Raw genomic sequence first — 19,555 nt, forward strand, 5'->3', positions numbered from 1 at the left:
AGAAGAGAGTGGCATGACATATTCAAAGTACTAGGAGAAAAAAACAAAACAAAACCAACAAACAAAAAACCCTGCAACCAAGAATATTCTACCTAGCAAAATGATCATTCAGAATAGAAGGACAGATGAAGTTTCCTAGACAAACAGAAGTTAAAGGAGTTCATCATCACTAAACCAGCCTTACAGAAAATGTTAAAGGGGATTCTTTGAGTGGAAAGAAAAGGCCATAACTAGAAGTAAAAATTATGAAAGGAAAAAAAAAATCATAGGTAAATACAATATGCAATTATAGGTAACACACAATAAAGGTGGTAGATTAATCACTTATAAAGCCAGTATAGAGGTTAAAACACAAAAGCAACAAAATCAATTATGTCTATAAAAGTCAGAGAAGGGATTCACAGAAAAAGGATATAAAATATGACATCATATACTTAAAATGTGGGGGGTGGGGTAAAATTTTAGTGCTTTTAGAATGTGTTCAAACTTAAGCAACCATCAACTTAATACATATTGCTATATCCATAAGAGGGTATATATGAACCTAATGGTAACCACAAATCAAAAACCTGTAATAAATACACATACACAAAAAAAGAGAAAGGAATCAAAGCATGACAATAAAGAAAGCCGTCAAACCATCAAAGGTGAGAACAAGAGAAAAAAGGAACAGAGAAGAACAACAAGAAAACAATAAAAAAAACAATGAACAAAATGGCAAAAAGTGCATACCTATCAATAATTACTTTAAATGAAAATGGACTAAATCTTCCAATCAAAAGATACAGGGTGACTGAATGGATAAAAAAGCAAAACCCATTTATATGCTGTCAGAAGAGACTCACATCAGACCTAAAGACATATGCAGATTGAAAAATGAAGGGATGGAAAAACATTTACCCTGCAAATGGAAGCAAACAGAAAGTTGGGGTAGCAATACTTATATCAGACAAATAGACTCTAAAGCAAAGACCGTATCAAGAGACAAAGAAGGGGGGCACCTGGGTGGCTTGGTCTTTAAGCGTCTGCCTTCGGCTCAGGTCATGATCCCAGGGTCCTGGGATCAAGCCCCGCATCAGGCTCCCTGCTCGGCGGGAAGCCTGCTTCTCCCTCTCCCACTCCCCCTGCTTGTGTTCCCTCTCTCGCTGTGTCTCTCTCTGTCAAATAAATAAATAAAATCTTTTAAAAAAAGAGGGAGAGACAAAGAAGGAAGTGCATAACAATAAAGGGTACAATCCATCAAGAGGCTATAACAATTATAAATATCTATGCACCGAACATGGGAGCACATAGATATATAAAGCAATGTTAACAGACTTAAGGAGAGAAATTGACAGTAATACAATAATACCAAGAAAATTTAACACCCCAATACCTCAATGGATAGATCATCAAGACAGAAAATCAACAAGGAAACAGTGGCTTAGAACAATACATTAGACCAGATGGACCTCACAGATATATATATAGAATATTCTATCCAAAAACACAAGAATACACATTCTTTTCAAGTACACATGGAACCTTCTCCAGGATAGATCATATTAGGCTACAAAATAAGTTTCAATAAGTTAAAGATTTAAATCATATCATACATCTTTTCTGAACAAAATGGTATGAAACTAGAAATCAATTATAAGAGGGGCGCCTGGGTGGCTCAGTCATTAAGTGTCTGCCTTTGGCTCAGGTCATGATCCCAGGGTCCTGGGATGGAGTCCCACATCAGGCTCCCTGCTCAGCAGGGAGGCTGTTTTTCTCTCTGCCCCTCCCCCCTGCTTGTGATCTCTCTCTGTCTCTCATGAATAAATAAATAAAATCTTAAACAAAAAAGAAATCGATAATAAGAAAAAATCTGGAAAGAACTCAAATACATGTAGGCTAAATAAGATGCTACTAAACAATGAATGGGTCCAGTTAAAAATGAGGGGAAATAAAAAATGCATGGTGACAAATGAATATGAAAATACAACAGTACAGTCTGTGGGATGCAGCAAAAGCAGTTCTAACAGGGAAGCTTACAGAAATATGGGCCTACCTCAAGGAACAAGAAAAATCTCAAATAAACAATCTAAACTTATATCTAAAGGATCTAGAAAAAAAGAAAAACAAATAAAGCCCAAAGCCAGTAGAAAAAAAAGGAAATAATAAAAATTAGAAAAAAAGGAACAATGAAACTAGAAGCTGATTCTTTGAAAAAAGCAACAAAATTGGTAAACTGTTAACCAGCCACATCAAGGAAAAAAGAGGACTCAAATAAAATCAGAAATGAAAGAGAAATAACAACGGGCACCACAAAAATACAAAGGATTACAAGAAAATACTACAAGACTTTTAACAAAGTACAACATGCATTCATGATAAAAACTCTCAACAAAGTAGATTGAGAGGACACATCTCTCAACATAATAAAGGCCTTTTATGAAAAATCCACAGCTAACTTCATCCTCAATGGGGAAAAACAGAGCTTTTCCTCTAAGACCAAAAACAAGATAAAGATGTCCACTTTCATTACTTATATTCAACATAGTGCTGGAAGTCCTAGCTGCAGCAATCAGAGACGATATAAAAGGCATCCACACTAGTAAAGAAGTAAAACCATCACTATTTTCAGATGACATGTACTATATACAGAAAACCCTAAAGACTCTACCAAAAAATTACTAGAACTAATAAATGAATTCAGTAAAGTTTCAGGATACAAAATTAATGTGCAAAAATCTATTGCATTTCTATACAGTAATAATGAAGTAGCAGAAAGAGAAATTAAGAAAATAATCACACTTAAAATTGCACGAAGAAGAATAAAATACCTAGGAATAAATTTAACCCAGGAGGTGAAAGACCTGTAATCTGAAAACTACATGATATTGATGAAAGAAACTAAAGACAATGCAAATAAATGGAAAGATATTGCATGCTTATAGATCAGCAGACCAAATGTTGATAAAATGTCCATACTACCCAAAGCAATCTACACATTTAATGCAATCTCTATCAAAATACCAACAACATTTTTCACAGAACTAGAACAAATAATATTAAAATACGTATGGAACCACAGAAGACCCCAAAGAGTCAAACTGATCTTGAGAAAAAAGAACAAAGCTAAAAGCTTTGATGTCACAAAGCTAAAGATGTCACAATCCAGATTTCAAGATCTACAAAAATGTAGCAATCAAAATAGTATGGTACTGGCACAAAAACAGACACATAGATCAATAGGACAGAATACAGAACCCAGAAATAAACCCATGCATATATGGCCAATTAATCTAAGACAAAGAAGGCAAGAATATATAATGGGGAAAAGACAGCCTCTTAAACAAATGGTATAGGGAAAACTGTACAGCTACATTCAAAAGAACACCTTCTTACACCATATACAAAAGTAAACTCAAAATGGATTAAAGGCATATATGTGAGACCTGAAACCATAAAAATCCTAAAAGAGAACGCAGGCAGTAATTTCTCTGACACTGGCCATAGCAGCAATTTTCTAGATATATCTCCTCAGGCAAGCAATACAAAAGCAAAAGTAAACTACTGGGACTATGTCAAAATATATATATTTTTTGCACAGCAAAGAAGACTATCAACAAAACAGAAAGGCTACCTACTGAATAGGAGAAGATATTTTAAATGATATATCTGATAAGGGGTTAGTATCCAAAATATATAAAGAACTTATACAACTCAATACAATACAAACAAATAATTCAATTAAAAATGGGCAGAAGACATTAACAGACATTTCTCCAAAAAAAGAAAAAAAAACAAACCCAGAAACAAAACAATATAGATGGTCAACACACACATAAAAATGGTCAACATCTCTAATCATCAGAGAAATGCAAATCAAAACCATAATGAGATATCACCTTATATCTGCCAGAATGGCTAGAATCAAAAAGACAAGAAATAACAAGTGTTGGCAAGGATGTGGAGAAAAAGGAACTCTGGTCACTGTTGGTGGGAATGCAAATTGGTGCAGCCACTGTGGGAAACAGGATTTCAAAAAGCTAAAAATAGAAATACCATATGATCCAATAATTCTACTTTTGGGTATTTAACTAAAGAAAATGAAAATATCAATTTGAAAAGATATATGCACCCCGTTTACTGCAGCATTATTTATCATAGCTAAGATGTAGAAGCAACCCAAGTGTCCATCAACAAAAAAATAGACTCTTAAAGACAGAGAACTGATGGGTGGTTGTCAGAGGGGAGATGGGTGGGTAGATGGGTAAAACAGATAAGGGGGATTAAAGAGGTACAAACTTCCAGTTCCAAATTAAATAAGTCATGGATATCAAAAGTACAACATAGAGAATACTGTCAATAAGATTGTAATAGCATTGTTTGGTGACAGATGTTGACTCTGCTTATCATGGTGAACACTGAATAATATGTAGAATTGTGTTGTATACCTGAAACTAATATAATTCTGTATGTTAATTATATTTCAATTAAAAAAAAATTATTAATAGGACATATACACATCTATTGTTTCAGGCTTTTATTTATTTATTTTTTTAGTTTTTATTTCTTTTTCAGAGAGAGAGAGAGCACAAGCAGGGGGAGCAGCAGGCAGAGGGAGAAGCAGGCTCCCTCCCAAGCAAGGAGCCTGATGCAGGACTTGGTCCCAGGACCCTGGGATCATGACCTGAGCCGAAGGGAGATGCTTAACCAAATGAGCCACCCAGGTGTCCCAGTTTCAGGCTTTTAAATAGAAGCCAAACTGCTATTGTATTCTCCAATGTCTTCTATCAATCATGGTCTTGGACAGATTAACTGTTTAAAAGTACAAAATCGGGGCTCCTGGGTGGCTCAGGAGGTTAAGTGTCTGCCTTTGGCTCAGGTCATGATCCCAGGGTCCTGGGACCGAGCCTCCAGTCGGGTTCCCTGCTCAGCAAGGAGTCTGCTTCTCCCTCTCCCTCTGCCCTGTTCATTCTCTCTCTCACTCTCCCTCTCTCTCAAATAAATAAATAAATAAAATCTTTTAAAAAAATAAAATCTTTTAAAAAATAAATAAAAGTACAAAATCCATGCAATTCAACTAATGATTAATTAAGCAAACCAAGGCTCTCTATTACTACAATTTCAAAGGCAAACTTCCTTGGTATATTTATCAGTTATTGTTCTTGGTTTGTAAGCAACAGAATCTAAATCTCACTTTAAGACAAAAGCTTTAAGTATTGCAAGGATATCAAGAGTTCTCAAAATTTATAGCAGATTTAGAAAACAAACAAACAAAAACAAGTACCAAGGAATCTCCAGAAGCAAGTTTTGTAGAAAACAGTTTGGCCAAACAACCTTAAAGGAAATATAACTTTTACAGTTAATACAAACTTCCATAAAAATAATAACACCAAAGTAACAAAGACAATATAATGAGTTATATTTTATTGATTTTTGTATAGATAATTGTATTTAAGGATCTGTTAAAAGTGTTCTGCTTGGATTACATCATTTTATGTTTTAAAGGAAACAAAGTTATTAGTATTCTCTCATTGAATAACTTCTCTGTGTTCCTGAAGAAAAAGTGTCATTCTGTTGGGAGAGAACACCTTTTCCAACTTAAGTTATGGGTCAGGTCTCTGGCTGTGTCAGGCTAAAATGGTATGAATGGCCCTTCTGGTTTGTATCGTGTAGGACAGGTCTATAGGTCCTACCATAACACAAAATAGGAAGACTGAATACTACTAGAAATGAGTTTTTGTATGATGGACAATAAAACATATGTCTACTACAACCAATTTCCAAATTCTTCTATAAGTTGTATTAATAAGCGTATAGAGCAGAAAATAAAGTGATAGAAAACATTGTGTGCTCATTATTATATTAATAAATACTTATAGAATGATATATAAGGGAGAGAGAAAGACTAGAAACCCACGATTAAGGGACCTAATACTTGTACTGGGCACTTAAGTTATTTCCTTTAGTTCTAACAATCACCCTATGAGACAGATTTTATTACCCAACATTTGCTGATGAGTAAACTTGATTGGTGATAGTAAAATTAATTTTCCTGCCCAAAGTCACACAAATGGAACAGAGTTTTAAATCCAGATAAATAAGACTCCAGGCCTGTATGAAAAAGTATAATACCTGATTTACTACTTCTAAAACTTAAATGCTTTTAAGGAATAACAAAATAAACACACATTCTATAACAACCATCCATATCACTGGAGTGAATAATTTTCATGTTTTGTGTTCCCTTATTCACACGGAACAGGCTCTTGTTTTAGGTATCTTCCTGTGTTTTCACCCAACCTTCTCAAATTATAAGCAGAATTAAATTTAAAATTTTTCTTGTAGAGAGGTACAGGCATGTCCTTCAGACCAACCAGTCAGATTCAAACACATCTTTTTTTTCCAATTTGAAACCATACTTTATTTTTAATGTAGCTAGAAATCCCATAACTATCTATTTTTAAGCAGAATAAATAGAAAAAAAAACCCTCCTTCACTTTTCTTTCTTATAGCATTATTAGCATAAGAAAAATTTCTGGTTTAGAAATGATATTGAGTTTCTATGAAAATGAATGTGCTTTCTATTTGTGAAACTTAAAAGCATAGGACACATTTTCACAAGACCAAATTTACCATTTTTATTACCCATTTATGGTAATAATAGAATATACTTAGGTAATGTCTAATTAAGTAAATTAAATAAGGAATCTGAAAGAACTGGTTTTCTTGAGTTACAGCACACTGGAAATTTTGAGAACACACAATAACAAAAAGAACACCCACAAGCTCAAATACAAGTTTATATGCTGAGTGTTTTTAAAGGGTTTAAAAAGCATGCTCAATTAGCATACAATTCTTTCTCACTTATATAAGAAACGAATTTCTTTTTTTTTAAAGATTATTTATTTATTTTTAGAGAGAGTATGCATAGGGGGTTGGGGGGACGGGCCAAGGGAGAGGGAGAGGAAGAATCTCAAGCGGACTCCTGGCAGAGCACTGGAGGCCCCTGCAGGGCTCATAACCTGGAGATCATGACTTGAGCCAAAATCTGTAGTCCAATGCTTAACCAACTGAGACATCCAGGTGCCCCTATAATAGATGAATTTCTATCTGGTTGTATACAGCAAAGTACTAGAATCTGAAATCAACTTACTTATAACTTCAGAAATGCACAATTTCAGCAGCGTATTCCAAGAAATTTTCCTCATTGCTCCTATCACTGATTCTTCAAGTAAGCAAAATCCAGAGGATCTCACCCATTGAAACTGCTTTTAAACACTAACACTTTAAATGGAAAGATAGGTAGAAACCTAGCATTTCTGGTACAGTGCCTGGACTTAGTTTAACTTAAAATAAGAGTTGGACGTAGAACAGAAAACTTAACATTTCTTTATCCTCGGAGGAGTGGGAAGGAGAGAGAAGAGGTGCTGATATGATGCAGTATCTAAGAGTTGAATAGGAGAATAATGACTCTTCCACAAAGCCAACAACTCCACATTGAATAAAATACATGGATCTCATCAATTTATAATTCATGATGAATCAAAAAGTCCAGTTTACCTCTATGTATATCAATGCATTCTAACCTTATAATTACCTTTCCTGGAAAGAAAATGCCCAACTATTTGATGATAATCAGGTCACTTTTGTACCTACAGGAAGAGGTATTAAGAAAAAAAACCCTCAACATTTATAAACCCTAAGAAATGGTTATTTTATCACAAGCAGCCATAGGAGATTTATGATTATGTTGTGAACACTTTTTTTTAAAGATTTTATTTATTTATTCATGAGAGACAGAGAGAGAGAGAGAGACGCAGAGGGAGAGGGAGAAGTGGGCTCCCTGCTCTGCAGGGAGCCCAATGTGGGACTTGATCCAGGACCCTGGGATCATGACCTGAGCTGAAGGCAGACGCTTAATCGACTGAGCCACCCAGGCACCCCGTTATGAACACTTTTAAGAAATGCTCATGGGGCTCCTGGGTGGCTCAGTTGTTAAGCGTCTGCCTTCGGCTCAGGTCATGATCCCAGGGTCCTGGGATCGAACCCCGCATCGGGCTCCCTGTTCAGTGGGAAGCCTGCTTCTCCCTGTCCCACTCCCCCTGCTTGTGTTCCCTCTCTCGCTGTCTCTCTGTCAAATAAATAAAATCTTTAAAAAAAAAAAGAAATGTTCATAATTATAGGTGCTGAATCTATAAAGGGACTTGAGAGTTTCATAGATGTACTTACAGTCACTGTCAACAGGTATATGTATACATGTGTAGATGTATATATATAACATATATCAGTGAGAAGGAAATTTTAGAATTTATCTTTCCTATTTCTGTCTTAATACTTATGATAGGTATAAAGCACATGTATATGCACACATACACAAAAGTACTAGCTCTGCAAGTTGAGTCCAATTAATTTTTTCTGATCTTAGTGACAACTGGGAATTATTAATCACTGACCTTGGTAAAACTTTTATTCAAATAAAAGTGATTGTGAGATCATTATTCTTTATAGAATAAACAATACTAATTCCTACTTACAACACAATAGAAACAGCAAAAATGTATAAGGATAACCAAAAGATATATTAAAAATCTTCCAAGTTCATGAATCATTAAAGTACAATAAGTTAAAAATTAGTTGTTTTACACAAATTGGACATCCCTGATAATATCCCCATTTTCATATTAATACAGGTCATTTTTGTGCTGATATAGCATGGTAAATACTCTTGAACACCTAATGTGGACAATACAACATTATGTAATCTTTCTAGATAGCAACTTCTCAAAACTTATTCATAATCATTGTCTCTTTAGTTCCATTTCCAGGGATCTGTTCTTTCCCAAATTAGCTTCCTTAAAACTTAAACTGTTTTAACTTCACTTCTGACTTAAGTCAGCCTAAGAAGGGACTTAGGCACAAATAATTTATTGATTCTTAAGGCAGGAAGTGAAGCAGGTAAAGGGAGGAGAAAGAGCCAAGAAAGGGTAAAGATGTGTCTAAGATAAAGTCTATCCCTGGATCTTCCCACGGAGTTGCCTCCCAGCAGTTGGTACAAGTGCTGTGGGTGGATTAAGCTTGAATCTTAACACTCAACACTTAGAAACTGGGAAATGAGGATACTGGCCTAATACAGAGGCTATGGGAATGGTAATGAAGCAGGTCTATCACATAATTTGAAAACAGTTCACAAATGTGAACTCAAAATGTTGTGGGTAGATGGTCACTACATTGTTATACTAATGAAAATCTAGGTTTTGAATCTTATTCATTTTCATTTTAGTGATACGGGTTTTTTTTGTTTAATAGATCTCTAGTAATTTGGGAAAAAAAAGGACAGAAGGAAGGAAGAAAATATGGAAACTAGGTGGGCTTTCGCCTCACAAACTCAATTATTTAAGTAAATCATACAAACACAGATATTTTTATACTTTGTATCTTTACACCAGATACATAACTGGAATGGTCCAGTGCAAAATGAAAGTGTGGGGCTCACTATTAAAAATTATTAATAATTTCAGGACAGCAAAAGCAGAGCCATAAACCAAGAACAAGGTCCTGTTTGACTCTATAGGTCACATTTCCATGAAGGCTGTCCTGCCCTGGGAATAAATACTATAGTTTTAAGTGGAGAAATTTTCTAGTTTGATATGTTGTCATATGCTAGAGATAGGTATTTATACAGTATGAGAAATGATTCAAAAAATAAAGCCCTCTAGATTCCAAATGTGGTAGTTCTCTATTTCATCCATTTATAAAATGACAAAAAAAAAATTAGATTTAAGATTGTAGTTGAAGAGACATATAAGGAATTAAAAGAAACCTAAAAATATTGGGGCGCCTGGGTGGCTCAGTCGTTGAGCGTCTGCCTTCAGCTCAGGTCATGATCCCAGGGTCCTGGGATCGAGTCCCACATCGGGCTCCCTGCTCCGCGGGAAGCCTGCTTCTCCCTCTCCCACTCCCCCCTGCTTGTGTTCCCTCTCTCGCTGTGTCTCTGTCTGTCAAATAAATAAATAAAATCTTTAGAAAAAAAAAAAAAAGAAACCTAAAAATATATGATATATTGAAAATATATTCCAGTTTTTTAGTATTTAAATATTTTTAAGATGTATAAATATGAAATCTACTCTTCCTGACCTTGAATCAATAAAATATCCTAACTCAATAAAAATATAATGATGGAATAAGAAATGTAAAAAGTGTTTTTCAAAATTAAGATGTTTACCAGTTCTTGATCCATGAAGAACACAATCAATACCTGACCATTAAAAAAGAAGAAAGAAGGAAGGAAAGAAAGAAAGAAAGAAAGAAAGAAAGAAAGAAAGAAAGAAAAAAAGAAAGAAAGAAAGAAAAAGAAAGAAGGGGGGAGGGAAGGAAAGAAGGAAGGAAGGAAGGAAGGAAAGGAGGAAGGGAGGAAGGAAGGAAAAGAAAACTTTAGAATATGTCTAAGTCAAAAGCCAGACTCATTAAACCTGAGTGATTTCAATGCTCTAGGCTGTATATTATCAGTACCGGATAAATGAGTCATTTGGGGGATGTAGGAATCACCTGAGTTATGTCCAACATTTCATGAGTTAAGTGCCCACTTCAAAAACTTTTTGTGTCATCTGATGTCACTGTGAGTCATGACAAAATTATTATTTTTGAAAATTGGATTTTTCCAATTAAAACTGGGCATAGAACATGTGTGTGTGTGTGTGTGTGTTTATCAGATTTTCACCTTCTAGTCACAACATAAACAAAAGTAATTTAAAAAAAAAGAGAGAGAGAGAATGGAGTATCCAGGTTCTTTTATCCAGGTATCAAGAAGGAAAAACTCCATTAAGTTTACGCAGAAGAATTATCTGGCAACAGTAGACAATATTTTCCTCCTTTGATTCCCTTCCCTAATAGAGTCCGTATTTTTCTACAACCCAATACCTGTTGACCTATGGCCATTAAGTCAGAAAATGAAAAGGTACTTTCTCACCATGAGAGTAATAATGAGCATTGATAAAATTGTTTCATGGGAAGAAATTTTGTCAAAAGGTTAGCAGTGCAACAGTTTAGTCATTCTGTAATTGCCCACTATTTATTCTGAAAATCTCTACAAACCAACTCTTGATTTAATTACTGTGAAATTGTTCTGCTCAAATACATAAGGCTACAAAACATACACAAAGACAGACAATGGCATGCATGGTGTTATGTTCAGCAGTTCTGTTGAAGATAACAGTGTTGCCATTAACTAGTGTCTTCTTATGTACAACAGATGGATTAGAGGATTTTTTTTTTCTAGATTTAATATAAAGGTAGCTATGAGACCATACAATTCCCTCTGTGAGTATTGTTGATTTTGATGAATTGGTCCTTTTTTAACTTCCAGATGACAGCATGTTCAAACAGCTGTTGAACATTTCAACCAACAAGTATTAGGTTGACCCTACCCTCTGAGGATGTATCATTTTATTCTGAAAATTTTAATTCATCTTCTTGGGTTATCACATCATAATACATAAATGCACTTGCTATGGCCACAGACTTCTAATGGGTAACATCCATTTAATCTATTAATTTTTATGGGATTTAAGGGTTGTATCTCCATCGTAAAGGTGTATGTGTATACACACACACACACACACACACACACACACACACACTGTATATATGAACTTGTGGAAGACTACACTTTAGGAAAGGATAGCTTCATCAAAATATTGACTATAGGTATACAATGGGTAATTCTGAAAAGCAAAAGTTAATATGTAAACATACATACATTACAATATTTTTCTTTAATTTTCTTTCTTCACATATTATGGACTCTTTCTAGTATTTACATATGAATCTAGTTCATTCTTTTCACAGATACAAGGTATTAAATATATACGTATACATATATACACAGGTTAACATATATATCCCCCCTCCAAACTTTGATAATATAATCTATATTTTCTACCACTTGATTTTTATAACTAGGACATTGTTCCATATACATGGCTCATCTTTAAATGACTATGTATTATTTCATTACATTAACATAACTGAATTAGTCTTCTATTGTCTTATTCATATACATTTAGACTTCTTCCTAATTTTGTGTTACAAAATTTACCTAATAATCACCCATATAAAAGTAGATTTATCAAATTATGTCACATTTTTTAATTGACTATTGTTGTTAAAATGATTTTATCAAATTGTGCATAATTTTTTTAAAGATGAAAATTGGTAGTATCTTTGTTCAGGTTCTCATTTCTGTGGCGAGGCCTCTAGTGTTTCAGCATTAACTACGATGTTTGTTTTTAATAGGTTCTCCTTATCAGTTTAAGAAAATATATTTCTCCTACTAATTTATTAAGTTGTTTTTATTTGAAAATGTGTGTTAAATTTGTTAAATGTCTTTTGGCATCTACAGAAGTGACTGTTTTTGATCCTTTAGTCAATGTATAAATAAATAAATAAATAAATAAATAAATAAATAAATAAATATTCCTTAAGTACATCCTACTTGGAAATTATATATTATTTTCATAACTTTTCTGCATATGTTAGTAACCTGAGAGGGCATAGAAATGATACAAGAAAATATTGTTAAAAAGTATGTCAAAAAATATTTCATTGAAGAAAGTTTATCATAAACAATAACTTATTTGGATAATGATACCAAATGAATTGACCAAAGAAGGATAAAATAGCAGAAAGCTGAAGCTTGGGAAACAGACAATGATAATGGACACGGGGGAAAAGATATTGTGATCAGAGAGAATACCAGGAAAAAAGCATTATATGATACTCATTCACTCACCAATTATTCAGTTCATCAGTCATCAGTGTGTGCCCTCATTTTATCATTTACAGATTCACCACGAAGGTACTGAGCTGTAATTTGCAAAAAATATTGTGATCTACTGTGTTCTACCAAAAGAGGAGAGAATAATATATAAGCCAAACAAAAATAAATAAAAATAAAGATCTTTTTTGCATACAAAGCAATTTTAGACAGCTATGGTAGAAGCAAACTATAGAAGGTACACATAGTGAGTACACGTAGTGAACAAAAAATAATCAGAATAAAACTGTCTCATATCTTTTGGCATATTTGAGGGATTACTGTGAAGTTGTAAGAATTCAACTGTAAGTCACATGAAAATTTATCTCATTACATTAGTGTCAAGCCTTGTATAATTATATATAATAGTTTCTTAATAGCTCCTCAATTTAAAGAAAATATAAAAATAATACTAAAAAATAAGTTTCAAATGATTTAGAGATGTTTACCTACATACAAAATCTTTTACAGAATTGACCTTCTTATTTTTTGGTGTATGTGTGGACATAAAGGCAATGGAGAAGTAAATGAATATCATAAAACAACATTTCACAACTTAGGCTCTTAGGTATTTTTCCCATGTTCATTTATTTCCCTCAATATTTGTTGTACACATACCCAAAAAGTCTCTTCCTTTTACTTTGGAACTTTGGTATACTTCATCTAGATTTATTTGATATCATAAATCAACATTGGTTTTAGGTTATTATTCTGGTTTACGAATACTTAAAGTTTACTAGTGATGATATCTAAATTTCAAGAGAGAAAAGACTGACCTTTATAAAAAACATTCTTTCAAATCACATGGTTTTAATGTTTCTGATAGAGAAACAGTAAACAAAACTAGGTTCTGGGTTTTTATTTCTTTGTTTCAATTTATTCACCTGAAGTTAATTGGTTCATTTATAACCTAAGAGCTATTGATTTGGGCAGATGACAAAATAACGTGTTAGTATACTGAATTTTGCTTGTTGCTGTTATAAAAAAGTTCTAGTCGTTTTCTAAAAAGTATGACATAAATTGCCTCCTAATAACATTTATATACCATCATCATAATAACATCATAATTTTGTAACACAAAATTAGGAAGAAGTCTAAATGTATAATAACAATAACATTTATAAACCGTCATCAATCTAGTAGAGGAGGTACTCATAGACATTAAACAGGACAACATGTACCAAATTAAATTAAATAAATATGAAAATTAAGAAACCATATTGATAAACAGCATGCAATCTAATTTTGTTTTTAGAAAGTAACTCACTCTCTTTGCTTCGTAAGTTGGCTCTACCTAATATTATCTTTTTGATTTTTCTTTTGGTGTACATTAATCCTTCAAAGCAAATGTGACAAAATATACATTATCTCATCTTGTTTAGCAACTTGCCCTCACAAAAAAGAGAGTAATGTTAAAATAAATATCAGTTATAGAAGGGCAAATATACTGGCATGCCAGATCTATTCAGCTTTAACAATTCCATTACTTCCTGAAAAATGAGAGAAGTAAACCCATCTAGAAGTTATGAATAGTTTACAAATCAATTTATATGTCATTGCACTATGTAAAGTTTAAAAAAAAAAAAAGAAAAATGGATTTAATCTATTTGAATACTCTCTGCAATGGATGTCCTATTCCTCTGATAAGTGGTAGCTGTCAACTGATGACAGATATATGCCTTGTAATAGTGACATGCCAATTACCAAGAAAAAGATAATGTCTGGTATATTTGAAAGTTAAGTCCAGAATATGATGAGGCACTAGCTTACATAGATTTCCAGTAGAAACACCATTATGTTAGTATTGGGAATGTGGGCAAATCTCTTGCCTATTAAACATGTAGTTAATGCTTCTCATCTCCTAACAGTATATATTATATTCTGAGCTGTTTTTGTTGTTCTGGTGATAGATTTGCATTGTCCAATACTGAAGATAGATTTGCACTGATCCTCTCATGGTTTTTTACCATTTGTGACAACCAGCATTTGAAGCAGAATTGTTAGGAAATAATAGCACTGTCACTGGCTCCAAGATGAAAACAAAATCAACTCATTTGCTTTCTTTTTGGCCAAACTCCTCTGGACTATTAAACAATTTACAAAAGTAAACAAACAAACTAGTAATTGTAATTATCAGAATAATCCTTGTTCAAAAAGAAAAGTTTGAAACAATTGTAGTACTCAGAACCCCGTTTTTTTATTACGTTATGTTAATCGCCATATATTACATCATTAGTTTTTGATGTACTGTTCCATGATTCATTGTTTGCCCAGAACCCCTTCTTAAATGGCTTATATAAGAATATGAAAAGTGAAAAATCAGGACTATAATGCCAGTAATTTAAAGTATTCCTACTGGAGAAGAAAACAAGGATTCTTTTTAAAATCTAATGTCCCCTTACTCTAAACCCTAGCCCTTTTGTTCCTTTTCCATGACTAAAAATTCTGATAGTGTTTCCTTTCTGAATTGTAAGTTGCCATGCAATTATTATCAACAAAATTTGAAGAGGTAGATTATACTGTCAGAAATGTACAGCATACCCCATTAGTCTCAATTAGTAATTGTGTCCTGATAAGTATTTTTAAAAGCTCCAAATGCTAAATTATGGGGTTATGTGAGGGACAAAACTCATCTCTTGGAAAGCCATTCATTTATAAAAATGTTTTTATTGAAACAATACAAAATAACATAAAAAATCAGCTGAAGCATGAAATAAGAGAAACAAAGTACCAGAAATAAAACAATTCATGAAGGTGAACTTCAATAACTGCATAATTTAATGGAGCTCTAGTCCTACGTATTTACAAAAGTATGAATAGCATGAACATTTTGATGATTCTGCGAACAGTGCATTCAGTCCTGGATATGCTTGTTTCAGTAATGTCTCTACTTTAGGGTTTACTATTAGTGGGCTTAATACAAATTCTTGGCTCTTTAGATTATAACATTTTATACTTTTTTCTTTCCCAAGATTTTTTTTTTTTTTCTCCTACCATTCTTTCCCTAAGATTATCTAAACCAGTGATTCTCAACCAGGAGTGATTTTGCCCCCAGAGGACATTTGGAAATGTCTAGAGCCATTTTGGTAGTCACAGCTAAGGGGATTATGTGCACTGGCATCTAGTAGAACAGGGCAGGGATGCTGGTAAACTTTTAACAATACACAGGGAAGCCCCCCCAAAACAAAAATTATCTGGCCCAAAATGTCAGTAGGACTGCTTTGAGGAATCCTGAACCATAACGGTAAAATAAACTCTGTAACTGGTTCATTTTTTCATGCATTTTCTAAATGAAAAATGCTCTCAATATGTCATAGTTCTTGTTCTGGTGTGTAACAGCCTAAAATAGTGACCTAAAACAATAATTAAATGAATGAATAAATAATTAAAATGAATACCCTCAGTCACATCAAGGACACAGACGGTTGAGAGCTGGAAAATAAAGACAATATTTAAAGATTTCTTTAGAGAAAGTTGAATACTAAGTTGTATACTTTGTCCTCCCCCACAATCCCTCCTACATTCAAAACTTCTAAAAGTGGAGGGTAAAACTAATACAAGTCAGTGAAAGGAAGTTTAACAGACCAACCAAGGAATTGGGTATGTGTCACTAAAGGGAGTATGACACTGATGTGGTTCTTGACTTATGCTTGAGAAAGCTAAAAGGGAAATAGCACAAGGTTGCAAGAGCAAGATCACAGCACTTGCCCTAATGATAGGTTAAAAAGTGCGAGAATCTGATGTACCAGGTGTGGATCTAGCAATAGGAGCACTGGCCTGCAGTCATTTAAAATGGTATCTTGTTCAAAATGATGACCTAGCAACAAAAGAGCCACAGAAATGATACATAAGAACAAAGCAATTTTGACTGGAACAATGCATCTGGCCTAGAAGGCATGAATCCATCTTTAAAGCGTCCTTATCTGCTTTCTTCTCCTTCCTCTTCTCCTTTGATCATAGAGACTAAAGAGTCCTTAACTAAATAGCTGAATTGTTTGGGGGAATGTAAACTAGGAAAGAATGAAGAATCACTGGATGGAACTAGAAGGTATTATGCTAAGCAAAATAAGTCAATCAGAGAAAGACAATTATCATATGATTTCACTATCATGGAATTTAAAAAACAGAACAGAAGATCATAGGGGAAGGGAGGGAAAAATAAGACAAAATCAGAGAGGGCAACAAACCATAAGATACTCTTAACTCTAGGAAACTAACTGAGGGCTGCTGGAGGAGAGATGGGTGGGGGGATGGGGTGACTGGGTGACGGGCATTAAGGAGGGCATAATAAGCACTGGGTATTATATGCAACTGATGAATCCCTGAACTCTACCTCTGAAACTAATAAAACACTATATGTTAATTAATTGAATTTAAATAAAATAAGATTTTAAAAAAAGATTCATTCCTCTGCCTTATATTATGGGGTCCATAAGGAGAAAGAGAAAATATTTGACTTTAAATTAAGTTCCACATTTGATTACTATGTGGGGTTAGTCAATTCAATTTTACCAAACTGGAACTGTGTTTTTGTCTTAAAGTGACCACAAGGCATTTGATAACATAAGATTGATCAAAATTATAATAATAAAAAATAAAAACAAAACAAAACAGAAACCATGGGGCCTGCCAGTGGATTCTAAGTATATTCTCAATTGTGCAAGTCCATTCTACTGATAATATACAGCATGTCATGCTTCCATATTTTAAAAGAGTAGATACAAAGATGTTATGACATTTAGTGTGGGTAAAATCATCACCCCAGATATTTTTAATCTCATTCAATGAAAGAAAGAATTGTGGATAAAATTTATTTGAATGGTCTTTCTAAATCACCTGATATGTTAACTACATACATCTTAGATTAAGCAAATATCAACATAAATAACAAGGACAGTAAATAGAAAAATCTTATGGATGGGTGAGCACTTTAGCATATTGTAGTCATTGTTTAGTAATGGTTCTCTTCTCCCATCAGGTATCTCCAGAGCTAGAGAAATGAGGACAACAGCAGGAGGAAGGGCAATGTAAACTATGCATACCAGGAAACAGGGTGTAAACTGAAAGAGAAGGAACGCTAGCATTGCTGCAGGTCATAGAAGATTCTATGCATGCAGCTTCTTCACAGATCCCAAAAGACACTGAAGAACAGAGCCAATGTCCTTAGAACAGTTAAATGTCTGACATAGAGGTCAATTCTTTAGATGCTAAAAAAAAAAAAATTGAACACTTGTAATTCTGCTATTGGATCTTTTCTTGTAATTAACTTACTTCCTGAAAAATAAACACACGTGCACACACATACTCACATTGTAAAAATATGTATCTAAATGCCTCATTTTCCCCAACTTTGACAAATTTTGTGTAAAATCTATATCTTGGTCACACAACTTTTGGATTCAGTTACCATACTAAGACCACCTCAGAGAATGACCTGGAAGTCCCAAAATATCATATCCCACCAAGTCAATATTTTTAGTGGATTTATCAAGAATCAATCTCGAAATAACAATCATTTTTTAAAAAGTGAATATATTGATAGATGTTATTGAAAAGATTCTAGGTCTCAAACCATGACACAGGGATTCTGTTTCTATTCATGTCTCAGGTTTGCTTTACTCTGTTGCTTTATAGTAGCAAATAAGGACAAAAATAGTAACCTAATTTGTATTGCTCACATAGCCCAATACCAATCCTTCTGACCAATGGTATAATGGACTCTAATTTTATAGACCTGAGTCATATGTCCATCCCTCATTATGGTGTTGGGGGTTATGAAGGGATGGGAGCTGGGTCCCCACTAATTGATATACATGGAATGAATTGGGTTATTTTAGTGAGAGAGCTATGGTAAACATATGAAAAACACAGGTCTGCCATATTCCTATACATGCTAAACTCAGGGGTCCTCATGCTTATTATTCTTGCTTTTTTTAAAAGATTTTACTGATTTATTTATTTATTTATTTATTTATTTATTTATTTATTTGAGTGTGTGTGCAAGCAGGGGGAGGGGCAGAGGGAGAGGGAGAGAAATGTCAAGCAGACTCCACTCTGGGCGCACAGAGCCTGATGTGGGGCTCTGTCTCACGACCTGGAGATCATGACCCGAGCGGAAATCAACAGTCCAACACTAAACCAACTGAGCCACCCAGGCGCCCCTTATTCCTGCTTCTTGAGAAGAATATGGAGACGTATGTGCTGCACTGAGGTTGAAGTCTATATAGCAATTTTATACACTGATAGCCCCATCACACAGTGTTTATTCAGTAATTTATGTAACAATTAGCTAAGAGTTGGTTCTCTTTAGTCTTTGAATTTGGAGAATATCAGAAAACTAATGTTGCCAGTTTCATCACTGCTCCTTAGAAATTCATAATTACACATATCTCAAAATACTATTTTAATCTTTTTCTTAATTCTCTGAATTTGATAAAGAATAAAATGTAGCAACTACAATAAAGTTCACTGGTAAACATGTAAGAAACATGTAATTAAATTTCTCACCTCTGCAAACATTTCTGAAATTGCATGTTTCCAAACTGAGTACATGTATGCCTTAACTTACGTAGGTAACAATTAAAAGAGGAAAGCAAAAGAAAATCAAGGCACTTTGGGGCTTTTGAGAAATAAGGCTTCTGTATAAGCACATGTAAGTTTTCCTTTTATCTGGACATGTTCTACACAATATCCATGGCATTGTAAATTTCACTTTTTATAAGATACTGAAAAACTCCAAACCTGAATAAAAATGCATTTTCATAG

At 33.8% G+C, this 19,555-nt stretch overlaps 1 protein-coding gene across 19 annotated transcripts in view; it reads right to left on the bottom strand.

Moving 5' to 3' along the window:
* MGAT4C (MGAT4 family member C) overlaps window positions 1-19,555 on the bottom strand; it is a 727,898-nt gene that overhangs the window by 607,959 nt on the left and 100,384 nt on the right. For 2 of the 19 annotated variants that reach the window (XM_032416619.1, XM_032416609.1), the window contains one exon: window positions 12,767-12,840. The exons of 16 other annotated variants lie outside the window; for them this stretch is intronic. The gene's annotated coding sequence lies outside the window, so the exon portion shown is untranslated. Of the gene's footprint in view, window positions 1-12,766; window positions 16,860-19,555 lie in introns of those variants that run through there. One more of the 19 variants, XM_032416620.1, reaches the window with a different exon arrangement.

Source organism: Phoca vitulina, unplaced genomic scaffold (assembly GCF_004348235.1).
Source record: "Phoca vitulina isolate PV1807 unplaced genomic scaffold, GSC_HSeal_1.0 scaffold19, whole genome shotgun sequence".
NCBI classification, from domain to species: Eukaryota; Metazoa; Chordata; class Mammalia; order Carnivora; family Phocidae; genus Phoca; species Phoca vitulina.